Source organism: Pteropus alecto, unplaced genomic scaffold, assembly GCF_000325575.1.
Source record: "Pteropus alecto unplaced genomic scaffold, ASM32557v1 scaffold53, whole genome shotgun sequence".
NCBI lineage: Eukaryota > Metazoa > Chordata > Mammalia > Chiroptera > Pteropodidae > Pteropus > Pteropus alecto.
The window spans coordinates 2,589,211-2,593,802 of NW_006434366.1; positions in this window are offsets into that span (position 1 = coordinate 2,589,211).

A 4,592-nucleotide genomic window follows, 5' to 3' on the forward strand; every position below is an offset into this window, starting at 1 on the left:
CTCCGGGCGCAGCGCGTTCCCCGCGCGGGGACCGCGGGAGGCCGCGCCCGCTGCCGGTCACGGATGGTGACAGTTAAAAGACGTAAGGAGAGAGGAGGGAATGGGACGTTTCTGGCGTAGCGAGGGCAGCGCTTCCGACTTGACTGTTTATGCTGGGGGTGGGATAGTACCTTTGAGCGCCAGACTGCACGAAACTGCATTCTTTTTATGAGAAGGCCCTAATTTGGGAGCTCGGCTCACGGTTACTGTGAAACACGTATTCCCAGGTCCCGCTCCAGCCCCGTGGAACTCCGGCGGAGGCGCCCGGGATGTGTGTAACAGGTGCTCTGGGGAGACTCTTAGCATCTGGCAGTTCCAGGGAACACTGCGCTGGCTATTTCGCCTTTGTCTTTAACAAAAGGGCGGCGGGGAGAGGTCAAGGCTGCCGCCCCCACCGAATTGTTGTTTTCAGATCTATTTAACCATGTGTGTCCCCTCCCACTCCCACTCCTGTGCACCGCAGCGGTGACCTAACAGTCGAGGTGTGGGGTAGACTCTTGGTCAGATCACCTTAGTAACCTCTGTAACTACTTTCTCAAAGAAGGTCGCCGATGTCAGCTCTAAAGGACTAAGGCTTTCATGGGACGACCCCACAGTTTAGGGGGTTTGTTTCCTTTTATTCGCTGCATTTGAAAATGTCTGCTAAGCTTGCCCTCCACAGGTGTGGACCATGTGCTTGTTATACTGAGGTCCCCGAAAAGCTTGGGGAGCGAGGCCTGAGGGGAAGCCCAAATCAGAGATGAGCTCAGGGACCAACGAGGGATGAGAGTTGTCACACACATCCCGTTCTCATGGGCAGGGGACTTTTTGCAATACAGAGGGGTCATGGGGACCGGGGAGCCCAAAGCCACGTAATTAGGACACCAGACAGCGGGCACACGAGGAGGCCCTTTTTGTTGGCAGAGCCTTATTCCTTCCCCAAATCCCGAGGGACAGGCCTGCCCAAACGTTACAAGGACAGAGAGAGCTCGAGCCAGGGTCTCTTGTCTGCCCGGATTCTGCTTTTTCTCCTCTGTGAAAGGCACCTAGGCACTCCACTGGAAGTCCAAGCTCAGCGCTTGACCCTGAACTTGCCGGTCTGCCTTCCTCCCTCCCGCACACTGAATGGGAATATTAAGCTGTGGGTTGCATGTATCCTTCCTGAGCTATTTTATCTCAAACTTCAAGTTTTCAATTTGATCTCCTCTCACAGTCAACTGTAGAGCACATCAATGACAGTTCTTGTGCAGACATTAGAGACAAACTAATAAAAATAAATCTCTTTTCACAATCAGAGAAAACCATTCAAATTCTGAAAGATGCTTTTCCTGGTAAAAGTGACGATAGCTTCCAGTTGTAGTATGTATGTCTTGTGGTTTTCAAAATATTTTCACGTGTTTTTGTTTTCTTCACGGAAAACTTTGCTCCACCAGCCGTGAGGGAAGACGCCAGGTTGGGGGCTCAAGTTCTCGGAGTTGGTTGGCTTTAGGGAGAAGGAGCTGCTGCCCAGGTCCACCCCACTCTGGTCCTGGGGAATTTACTACAGCTAGCTGGCCCTCAAAGCGAAGACAGCCTGGTCCCTCCCCTCTTCCCAACCTCACCGCGGCAGTGACGCCGACGTTGGTGCCCTGCAAGGCACAGATGAGGATTTTAGGGGCCAGGTTCAGAAAATTGTTTCCTGCTCGAATTCAGCTGAACCAAAAGGAAATGGAGTATCTTGTGCTAGTCCTTTAGTTTAGACTAGGACTCCCCTCAAGATAATGTGGCTGATAAGATGGGACAACACCCACACCTAATCAGAAAACCCAACTTTAAAGATCGACTAAGAAACTGTGTGTGCGCGTGCGCGCGCGTGTGTGTGTGTGTGTGATAGGGTTTTCTGTACGTAATCTCACAAGAGCATCGGGACTGATAGGGCTGAAATGCACTATGGTAAAATGGCCTGAAGGGGGGGCTGGGGGGGCCACACAGAGATCACAGGTGACAACCCAGATTCAGCGGGCTGATTGCCAGGGGTTTTGAACCACAGCTCTGCCCTCAGAGTGACCTTGAGAAGTCACTTTACTGTGCCCGTTTCCTCATTTGTAAAATAAAGCCGATGAGGACAGTACTTACTGCAGATGCCAGTTGTGAGAACTGAATGGTTTAATGTATCTGGCACCCCGCAATGGTGCTACATACATAGGAGCTCTACTTGCTACACTGGAACTCTAAACTTTTTAACACCAGAATCTAGACAAAGGGCCTGGTACATATATATTTGAGGTCTGTTGAATTAAACTAAGCCCCTCCTAATTTCAGAGCACTATTTTCGGGGGAAAAATATGTCTAAGGAAACAGTATAAAATAGGACAAGGGCTAAAACTTCACAGTCCAAGAACAGCTGAAAAATAGTGAGTCTTCAGGTCTAATTCCAGTTCTATTTAACCTGTTCCAGCTTCCGCACATCATTGTCCTAAATCTCCGTGGTTTGGGGTTACGTCCCACAAGGTGATCCAAATTCAGTCTCCTTACTTTGATCGCAGAGGTGACCTGGCTCACACATCTCGGTGCCTTTGAAGATGTCCTCCATTTTAAGCGAACAGGCGGACATTTCCAGTTTTCGGCACGTGTTGGGGGGTCCTAGTGCGTGAAGCCATACGTGCACTAGGTCCCTTGACTGTAAGCCCAGGTGGAAGTTCCAGCCCCAATGACCTTGATGGGCAGTCCCCAAGCTTCCTCCGGTAAACATCAGGGTTAAACAGGTTCTTAAAAGGAGGGATTTTACTACTCTAAGAAGTGACAAACGCTTTATTACCCAAAGCAATAATGTAAAAAAATCAAGTGACGTTATGACGACTCTTAAAGCTCTGGTGATTGCTTCATTCTGAAGCAATATATACTTGCTTTATAAAGGGGTGGGGATAAATTTAAGCAAAAAAAAAAAAAAAAAAAAATTGGGCAGGGGGAGATTATCTATAATCCCATTATTAATTGGGTGAAGATCCAGCTCCAGAATTCAGGAAATATTTTTCCTCATTTCGGCAAGCTAAATTTCACATCTGGCTTCAAATGGAATTGTATATTGTAGTCCTGCCTATTCGATGGGGAGAAAATCCAGAAGTTTGTCAACACACTCTGTTGGCAAGGTACAGGGGACAGAGACCAGAAACAAAAACTGGTAGGTCCCCCTTGAAGGCAATCTGGCAGTAACTAGCTGAAGGGCAAATGCATTCACCCTGTAATCCAGACGTGCTTCTGGGAATCGCTGTGTGTGTACACGACGACTCACTGCATTTACCGTTTATAAAAACAAAAGGTTATAAACAACCGGAATGTCTGTCGAAGGGGTCAGTTAAATAAACCATGGGATCCCCACAGTGACAACCACACGCAGTGGAGAGGGGACCAGCCGCCGTGACAAGAATGAGGAACTCTTTCCACTGATGTGGGAGAGAGCCATGTCCACGTCAGTGTGCTACCTTCCATGTAAGAAAGTGGTTAAAAAAGAACAAGGCACATGTATATTTCTACTTGCGTTTCATGTTTTGTGTAAAGAAAACGCTGGAAAGGTACTGACGTAAGGGTCACCTGTAAGGCCAGGTGGTGGCGGAGGGGTGGCTACTCTGTCATGGGAGGGATTGAGAGCTTTGTGTCTTTTTATGTAGTTTCAGTTTTTGAATTGTGTGACTTACCAGTAAAAATCGACTTACCCCCAAATTAATGAAATTTAGAGAAAAAGTGGTGAGCTTCCTTTCCCACCTCTTCTAACCGCTAAACCACTAAATGGAACCGAGTGCGCCAGAGCTGTGGGTTACACGGGGGCTGGTTGGAAGAGACACTATGATTAGCGACCCGTTAATGTGCCACTTTCCACTTCCCATGTTCAAGGGGAACACGGTTTGTTGGTTCTCTTTCTCCTTATTACTGTTAAAGGAAGCATTTTCTAACTGCTCCAGGTTTTCTAAGCTCCAAATAAATTCTAGCAGAACCTAGCAGCGCCAGAAGTTTTAAAGTGCTAAAAATCAGCTCTAAACCGTTTACCCTCAAGTCGGTAATAGGCATACATTTTTCCACATTGTATACCAGAATAAACATTTTTCTACAGCCTTGGAGAAATGCTTTAAAATTTTTAAATGGCTTTCAAAATATTAGGCCATGTGTTTCCAGCATTTCCTTCAAAACGTTATTGCATCATTCTGCAAAACGTGTTCGATCTCCAGCAGTTAACTATGTTAAAATGTAAAGTTATAAAAATGTGAAGATTTCTGTGTTTTGGATTATTTTCACATGGAAGGAACATGCAACATTAACATAGTTACTAGGACAAGTGTTTTCATCTCTGCTTCAACGCCAGGTCTGTAGGCTGCGAGAACCACAGCCTGGTTGTGGGAGAAATATTAGGTATCTCCTCAGTTTACAGATGGGGAAACTACCGAGCCAGAGGGGGTTCAGCCATTCGCTAGTCACACGATCGGTTAACAGCAAAGAGAAGCAGCCAGTCCTCTCAGTGTTAACCCAGCACTCAAGCTGGCAATTCTGCCACAGCCCTTTCTTTGATGTGAGACCTGCCAGCCTCAGGGGGAAAAAAAAAA